The sequence below is a fragment of the Zingiber officinale genome, chromosome 9A, assembly GCF_018446385.1.
Source record: "Zingiber officinale cultivar Zhangliang chromosome 9A, Zo_v1.1, whole genome shotgun sequence".
Taxonomy (NCBI): domain Eukaryota; kingdom Viridiplantae; phylum Streptophyta; class Magnoliopsida; order Zingiberales; family Zingiberaceae; genus Zingiber; species Zingiber officinale.
In genome coordinates this window covers 111,416,171-111,425,760 of record NC_056002.1, presented here as the reverse complement: position 1 = coordinate 111,425,760, position 9,590 = coordinate 111,416,171, and the positions used below count along the sequence as shown (strand labels likewise).

Below are 9,590 nucleotides of genomic sequence, written 5' to 3'. Positions count from 1 at the left end.
CCCGAACCTGATGAGTCCAATCGTATCTTCTAAGCCCAGCGACAAGACCAAACACATCACCTAAATCCAAGGACACATCAGAATGCATCACACAACCTAGGCGACACCTAATCTCGACAATACGTCAAACTCTTCACCTAACTATTTGTAGACAAATAAGTTAGATTTAATTAAATAACTTTTAACTATAATTGAAATAATTTAAATAAATTTAATTAAAACCTAATAAAATTATTCTATTGATTTAATATATACATATATATTAAAAATTATTTTATTTTTAAATATTTAGACAAAATATTTTATTAAAAATAAATATGATAAAGAATAATAACTATTTATAATATTATGTATAAAAAATAATAAAGAAACAACCACATAGGCAGCCGAGAAGTGGAAAAACCTTGTAAACGAGTATAAATTCTCTAAAGGTTATGTAATGAAAGAATAAGAAAAGTTTTACAATTCATAGCAGAAGCCTTTTGTAAGGCCTTGAATGTGTCTTTGTCGGTCACAAAGGTGTTGGAATATGGATAACAATTTCGCCCACTATTGAAGACTAGAAAGGTGGCCCTTCAGCTTCACCCTTTGTCATTTTCGTAAACAGCTTTGATCTGCATTTACTCAACCACAAACATCTTCAGAAGCTTCATTCCCTCAGCTTCGTTTCCTCTACAGATCTGATGAAATTTTGGATTCTTTGTTTCAGCTCTGTGTTGAGTATCAGCATGTCTTGAGTGAGATGGGAATGGTTGAATGGATCGGTCTGGGTTTACAAGCCGATATTTTAGTTTTTTCATCATCAGACATGAGAAAGAAAATGATTAATGATAGGAAAACTATACATTACCACTCAGCAAGCGCCTTTGGATAACTGGCCGGTCTACTTATATTCTTGATGAAGGTAAAATGACAGGATCTCTCATCAGTTATACTAAACAAAAGTAATAATGTTGGTCAGCATAACAAGGAGAAAATTAATAAACTATTCACTGCATAAACATGAATTTATCTCGTGTTGCTTTACAAGATTAAGATCTTTTTTTTCAAGGACTCGAGGAGGTTATACCTATATCGGATCAAGGAATTCATTTGATATCTCTTCAAGCATAGCCTCAACATTCAATGCTTTAGAAGTTGCTGATTTGACTTTGAGACCAAGCTGAAAAAACTTCTGAATTACATTACCATCTTCACCAATCTTGAAAGATGGATGGTCATACAATAAGAAGGTATCTTCTATGCACAATTGTCTTCCATAGGCGAGAATGCTTGGTGAATCACTCTTGTCCATCAATGATTTAAACTGTTTCAATTCTTATAAGTTATTGTTAATTCTGGTGACTTTATTATCATCAGGAAATATTATTATTGGATTAATTAATTATTTTCTCTTTTTCAGGTTGAAAGGGTAGCTACCATACTAATTCACTTTCTCTTGCAACTTGTTGATCCTCAACGGAGGTTTCACAATATACAAGATTCTAAAAAATATGAATTTAGAACCACACAATTGTGAAAACAAATTAGTGCAATGTTCATTTGACTTTTCGTATAATCTTAAATTATATTTTTATTTAATGTCTGTGAATGTGTTATGAAAGATTGTCAAGATTTATATTCATATTGCAAGATATGATAAAGAGAATGTGTTTCCTGCTGTGGAATGGATGGGCATACAATGAGGTATCTCCTATGCACGATTGTCTTGCATAGATAAGGATCAACCTTTTCTATCATGATTTATGCAGTGTTAAATTTTCTAAAGTTTTATAAATAGAACAGTGTTTACATTTGCAGTTGATATTCTATCGAAAATTGGTGAACATGGTAAGGTGATCCAAAAGTTTGTTTAGCTTAAAGCCAAATAAGCAGCTTCTGAAGCATTGAATATTGAGGCTATTCTTAACAAGATACCAAATGAATTTGTTAACCCGATTCAGGCTTGAATCGAGACAAGAAATTTATCTAATATCTCTCCAAAAATAGCCTTAACATTCAATGCTTCAAAAGTTGTTGATTTTGTTTTGAAATCAAACTGAACAAACTCTTGGATCACCTTACCATCTTTGTCAATATTCGAGAGAATATCAACTGTAGATGTAAACAACTATTTATAAAACTTCAAAAAATTTAACACTACATAAATCATGATAGAAAAGGCTGATTGGCATCCTTATCCATACAAGATAATCGTGCATAGGAGACACCTCTCATTGTATGCTTATCCATCCTTCAAGATTACAACAAGAAATACATTCTCTTTATCACCTCTTGCAATATGAACATAAATCTCGACAATCTTTCACAGCAAATTCACAGGCATTAAACAACAATGTAATTTAAGATCATACGAAAAATCAAATGGGCATTGCACTAACTTGTTTTCACAATTGTCTGGTTCTAAATTCATATTTTTCAGGATCTTTTATGTTACGAAACCTCCGTTGAAGATCAGCAAGTTGCAAGAGAAAGTGAATTAGCATGCTAGCTACCCTTTCAATCTGAAAAAGAGAAAAGAATTAATTAATCCACCAGTAATATTTCTTGGTAACAGTAAAGTCACCAAAATTAACAATAACTCGTAAAAATTGAAACAGTTTAAAGATCTTTAGTTTCAACTTTTGAAATTGCTGGAACTTTGTCTTGAATAATCCAAAGCTCTAACTCAAACTACAATGATCCCTTTTGAGGATGTAATATAAAATATATTAGTTATAAATTTATATTGGTTTCTCTATGAAGGACAAAGTTAATATTCTAAGAAAACAAAGCATGGAATGCAGGGACGAGCAAAGATGAGACAACATTCTTCCCATTACAATTGTCGAATACATATTTTGTTCTTTTGAGTAAATATTGAAATATCTAGAATAGATGTATCACCATTCTGGAAGCAATAAGTGTTATGTTAATAAAATATTAATCAATAAAGATCAAATTAATTAGATGCATGTTAACACCATTGTTAAAATAAAGTAATCAAATCAAGTTAATTAACTAATTCAACAAATAGAAAAAAAAAAACTATATTGAACCCTATTCTTTCTCGTGCCCATCGACATAACCGCAGACCTCCCAAACCCTTTTCCCCATGGAGCGAATACTTTGTCATTATGACCTACGCGTCGTTGCTCTCAATTTTGCCTCGTGCCTCTTCCACCCATTGACCTTTCCCCCTTGCACCGAAGGTCAATGTTGGTGTTCCTTTTGGGCAACAACATGGAGAAATTTTGTGGCAAGTTGAATCCCTAATGCAAGCCGACAAATCTCTCACCACAAGACGGAAGATCTCCACAAGTTGGTGAGTCGCCGCCACTAATGTCAGATTTCAACCGTTGTCGTTTTGCCGATCGCTAACCTATTTCCTTCCTGTCATAGCCCCACACCATGTAGCCCACACCAAATAGAGAAGAAGGTAAGATTAATTCAATTTTTAATGGTAAATTAAACTAATTGATTTATATGCAGATGCAGAGAAGATAAAAGAAAGATTTATTCATTGTCGATTTTGATAGATGACTAATAGAGAATAATTTGATTAAATAATCAATTAATTAGTTAAGGATGTTAATTGAAGTCTAATTACAGTTGCTAATGACATACATAACTAAACTGAAGATAAAGTATAGCTGAATCAAGATAAACTAATAAATTGATTTATTTAGGTTGTAAGTCAACTAATTGATTGATAAATCCTTAAGCAATCACTTAAGAATTTGCTACACCATGATTAAGAAGGTTAAATGATTACTTGATAAAAATGGTAATAAATGGTTAACCTACTTAGATTACTTAGAGTTATTAGTATTATTCTAGTACTTAGTTTGTTTGGGATCCTATACTTGTAGGATTCGAGCTCGAGATAGACCTTTGACTTGAAGACGGTACAGTTAGGACAATCTATAATAGAGGTGGATAGTTTCTTCTTTAACCTTTTGATCTTAGTGCATGATTGTCTTTCATTTGGTCCACTCGGATGAGTCTAGTGGTTAGCGCATGAGGTGTTGCCACCATGAGGTCTAGGGTTCGAATTTTGACAAAGCCGAGATAAATGTCTCCCTTATGTGCTAGTCACTATTCCAAAGGCTGGTAGCCGCTCGTGAATTATCTCCTCTGTGTTGGCCCTGGGACGGGTTGGCGGGGGCGCTGGGGGCGAGCGTATTCGCCTTTTTTGCCACCATGATTGTCTTTCATTTATGTTGATTAGGTAGCATTTACTTGCTTACCTTGACTCCACTCTATTTGCTTCTTGAGTTTGATACTTACTTGCTTGAGTTTATTTTTAATCTATTTTGATATCTATGCAGTCTCATTGTTATTCATACTATGTTGTTTGTCATTTACATTTGTGCTCTATGTTAATAATAGTATACTGTTGCATAATTGACAACTTATACGCTTGGGTGTGATTGTTTACAGCTTGCTTATTATTACATTTGTCCACAAGACCCATTCGTGGTAGCATATTGTTCATGCAGTCAGTAGATAAATAGTAGCCTCACCCTGTCTACCTACGAAACTCATTCGTGGTAGCATGTTGTTGCACGTAGATAATGGTCATCTGTACATCTAACTACCCACAAGAACCATTCGTGGTAGCATTTTGTCCTTAGTATATACACACCTGACTGCCCCATGAGGCTCATTCCGGGTAAAATATTGTTACCCGTAGTCAAGACTTGGTATGTGCAAGATTTGCATTGGTTGTGTGATTATTATTGTTGTTTATTATACTTAATGGATTAGGTTAATCATTGGTTATATTGACAGTCTTGATATCAGATAGTAGGTAAGATAATCGAGACAGTGTTATTTGGCATACCTGTTTATTCATGTTAGTAGATAGTTATGTTGTTGCTTTTTCTTTTATCAACAGATATTTATATTTGTGCTCTTATTTACGTTAGGAAGTAACATTATACTGCTTTCTTTGATCTCCTTACACTATGTAGTTCGTGCATTATTCTTCTTATACCCACTGAGTTGTTATTCTCACTACCCCTTATTTTTTTCCTATGACGTTTAGGTTCGTGAGACTCAGAAGTTTTACCTGTCAGTCCCACTCGAGTTTGGATTCTCTTTCGAGTTATTTGGTTTATTTTCCGCGGCCTCTATTTACATTTTCTTCTTACGTTTATTCTTCTTATACTGAGTCGTTATACTCACTACCCATGAAACAACTTCTAAAATATGAATATATATGCAGAAAAAAAATCTACTTGTGTATGCAGACTAGTGAATTCAATATCCACAAATTTTAAGAAGATTTCTAACTAGATAGTCAAGAGACAACTGGTGTCCTTTAAAAAGTGCAGCAGTAGCAGAAAACCCACTGTAAGAATTGAAATTTGTAAATTGTGTTAAATTTTAGAAAGAAATTAAATTGAAAAAAAAAAACTGAATTTCGAACCTTCTTTTTGGTAACCAATAATTTAGTACTTCAACCATTTTAGATCTCGGATAAGGGTTCTTAACATAAGCATAGCTCGCCATGAACATAATTATGAAATTCAAGAAATCATCCTAAAAATAATATGAACAATAATGGTTTTAGGTTCTTAATGTATTTGACACTAGAAACAACACATGAATAAACATATACCTGATGTGCAATGTTGTGTATTACCCAGGCACATTGGGGTACATATCATAAATCCCTTATCAGAAAAATCAACCACATGGGACACGCCAAGGAACCTATAGGAATATTGATGTGCTCTCACCAATGAGCAGGATCCATTGATAGAAACAATTTTGAGTCAAGAGTTATGACAAGTACCATTACACGATGTCCTCTCTTGGCCAATGCTTTGGGTAAAGTTCTAGCAACATCTCCATCTCCACCTAAATGAAAACATCAACCAATTTAAGCACCAAGAATAACAAGTTCAAATTTCAAACAACTCATGTAATGGTTAGTACTAGAAGGTAAGTTTCTTCAAAACGAAAGGTCAGAAGAACTGATTGAGAATGATGTGAAACCAAAAAATTAACCTCCATTGTCAAAAATATAAATTTTCAATAAAGATGATTTCATTCAGTGAAGGTGAAACAAGTCATGCCTGTTTTAGACCATGGCGCGCACTTTGCAGCTACCACTATGACATTCATGACATCTAGACCAGAGAGTCGACGATTTCTTGTTTTGGCGGAACACCTTGCTAATTGTTTGATATTTGTGCATATGCTTCTACAAAGACTCCAAGGTTCTCATATTCATTGAAATAAGATTCTGGCTCTTCAGAGAAACCTGTGCTAGTCTGAGTGGGGGAGAATTGTGAGAGGCTGAGATTTGGAGATAGGCGAGGAAGGGGGGACAGCTAGGAGAGGTTGAGATTGTCCAAAAACCGCAGGCTAGTGTAAGTTTGTAAGCGGCCGATGTTCCTGTGACAGATGCTTTTGATAAAAAATTGAAGTTGGTTATGCGCGCGGCAACTTCAGCGGTCGCGGCAGCAGCAACGTCGACTGTGGCCTCCCAACTCGATCGGGCCGGCGGACACGGCGGTTGATGCAGGAGGTGATCTCCAATAGGATGGGACGGACGGCGGAGAAAGAAGAATAAAAGAGACTAGGGTTACGATTCGGTATCTGTGTCCTCGTTTTGGGCTGGGCTATAGCCCAAATAACCACCAAGTAATAAAGTTTTACTATGGGACTAGAAAAAGACGTAACTACTAAGGGTGCGTTCGGTTTGCACGTTTTCTATTTTTATTTTTTGGAAAACGCCCGTTTTCTAGGAAATAGAAAATGACTTTTAGTCATTCTCTATTTTTCTACAAAATGATATCTATTTTTTTATAAAACAAATATGAAAAATACAAAACAAACATCATTCTTAAGAAATGCGCATTTTTCAAAAAATGAAAACAGAAAATGCGTAACCCAAACGCACCCTAAGTTTTTACAGCATTTTACCATAAGGTGTACGTGGAAACTTGAAATTATCAAAAGATATACCCTAGTTTTGTATTTACCAAACCCCACGTTAAAAAAAAATGTAAAATTTCTTTTGTACATCTCCCGTCAACATCATATTTCTTCATCCCATTTTCTCAGACGTCCAAAGCACATTTGAATTATTTTAATTTAAAAATTTTATTGATGGTTCGGATGTTAATGGCGTCAACATCTTTATCCCTCCCTCTCTCAACGCATGCAAGCTTCGCGCTTTTCTTAACTCTCTGGATGCAAAAAATCTTTCGCTCTTTTTAAGTTGCGAGATCGTCCCCCCACCGAAAGTCTACGTGTCTTCGTGTGTCCATAAGGCGACATCAATGATTTCCAGCGAAAATCCACACTAGTCCCGTCTCTATGGTGAAGATTTATGGTTTATATCAATACTCTCCTTTCATAATGGCGAAAGGAATGGGTCGGATGTTTCATCCTCTGTTGTTAAATTATCCGCGAATGTATCACACCTTCGAAACTATCAGATTTGCAAAGGCCCAACCAGTGTAGATAGAAATTGCATTGGAATAGCGTGTTAGGTCACTTTAATAGTTTTTATGGAACATCCATAAAGAAAGGAAGACATCATAGATGTATTATTTTACATAATCGATACATAGCAATGATCAAATAGTCCCCCTTAAGTATTTTCTAGGACATACAAGATATACAACATATCCGTAGTATATTAGTCAATATTTCAAAATTGGGAATCAACATCTCGAACCTTTAGATTTTCAGGTACAACTTATTATTAAGAATTTGAAGCACGAAGTGGTAGTTTAGTAAAATAAAATAGTTTGAAAATCTTAATATTTATTTATGTTAGTCAGTTGATGGCCATGGTTATTGGAATATCATGACAAACGAGGGCCTGAAATGATCTCATATCAGGCCCAACGTGAATCTAATATGATAGCATATCAGGCCTAACATTGGGTCTGATATGGGATCATTTTATGCCCTCGTTTACAATAATATTATCCTATATAATATTGATCTTGTCGTAGAAAATTACTAATCATTTAAGTTTTTCAGGTGTACTAGTTACCTTTACAAGAAGAGATGTTTCTTTGATGCTTGGTATTGTAGACTGATGTGCTTCAGTTTTGATCAATTCAACTAAAGCATCGGGTGATTGATTAGCGCACAACTATCACTTACGCAGGATCAAATTAATTTATTTATACCCAACCGAACCCCTGAATCTACACTAAGGTAGTATAGTAGAGGACCGGGTCGTCTCTCATGTGGAACCAATGGTAGGACATTTGCTCTCAGACGAAATCGAATAATGGGGATTTTGTTTTGAAATTTCTACAACTAATGCAAATAAGGAAATCCTAACTAACCAGCAAATATGAACTCACAACGCAGTGTCACTCTACGCTATGAGGATCCTTTCTAGAGAAGTAACATGCATAAAGAAAGCAACAGTTAAACAAAGACAATTAACTAACAACTTAACAACAATTAAACAAAACCTAATTAAGCATAAGTGTTAAACTTGTACCACATTGTCCCCCTATGATACAAGATCAACAATCATACTTAAACGAAACTAACATGCATAAATGAACTAAACAAAGTGCAATCTATCAATCTAAAAAGCAATGAAAAACATAACAACCTAATTAAGCAAGAAAGGAAACTACATTAACCTTAAACAATTAACATGAAGGAAAACTAACAACTAAGCAATTCAAACATGAATCAAAACAGTAATTAAAATATCCAAAATGCATATGAACAAAGACAAAACAAATCAAACAAGGAAACAAACTAGTTAATCACCAAATCCACTCCTCTGCGATCATACACCCATTCAACTACCCTTCGCCGTCACACAAAGGTACCAGATCTGGAACGCCATCACTGGTGAACAGCACACAACGACTACCCCTGATCACGACCAGCTTGCTTGAGTGATCTGCCGGAATTGGAGAGCTTGTGCTGGAATTGGAGTATGCACTGAGATGGAACCTTCTGTTTACAGAACGCCGTCACCAGGAGATCCAACAACGTCAGTGATGAAGTTGAGAAGAAGCTCGCTGGAGAATAAGGCACAGTCGGATTCCTCTGCTGGAATCCTCTGCTTTCGGAACGCCGTCCACAGGAAGATGTCCGTTGAGGTAGGAATGATGAAGGAATACCTTGCCGGAGGAGAACGCTCCGCCGTCAAGAGAACCCTAGACCCACACTGCTGTCCGCTCAAAGAGACCGCCGGAGCTGCTGTCGTCGCGGAGTTGAGCAGATCGGAGAAGAGGAGAAATGGATGTGGGGACCGGCCGGCGGCAGTGAAGGTAAGGAAAGAGCCGCCGGCCTGTGGTGAGGAAGAAGAAAGGAAGAGAGTGGCTGGCGGTGGGGAAATCGCGTGCCCTAGCCTAAGAGAAGTCGCGAGCAGCAGATCGTGAGTTCTGTTCGTCCGCGTGAAGGTAAGAAAAGGGAGCTTTTCTCTCTTGCGATCTGGGCCGTCCATCTTGATAAAGGGGGTGGATGAAGATCTAATCGTTTGATCTCGTTGATGAAGAGATGAGTGGTCCGGATCAAGTTACCTTCTTGCTTGGATCCAATGGTCTATGTCATTTTAGATCTGGATCAAGTGTAGGATGCTAAGATCAGAATGAATGAGCAAGATC

General features: G+C 36.0%; 1 long non-coding RNA gene across 3 annotated transcripts; it reads right to left on the bottom strand.

The window, feature by feature from the left end:
- Nucleotides 1-394: 394 nt before the first annotated feature.
- Nucleotides 395-9,390, bottom strand: LOC122019795. Of its 3 annotated transcripts, XR_006122034.1 has the most exons (7): nt 8,746-9,390; nt 5,783-5,847; nt 5,606-5,700; nt 5,414-5,526; nt 1,070-2,685; nt 851-934; nt 395-766 (listed from the first exon to the last, which is right to left on the bottom strand). It is a non-coding gene; the product is annotated as an uncharacterized LOC122019795 (long non-coding RNA). The 3 variants fall into 3 exon arrangements; XR_006122033.1 differs by lacking the exon at nt 5,414-5,526; XR_006122035.1 differs by lacking the exon at nt 5,414-5,526 and having other exon boundaries at nt 1,070-2,504.
- Between the last annotated feature and the right edge of the window lie 200 nt (nt 9,391-9,590).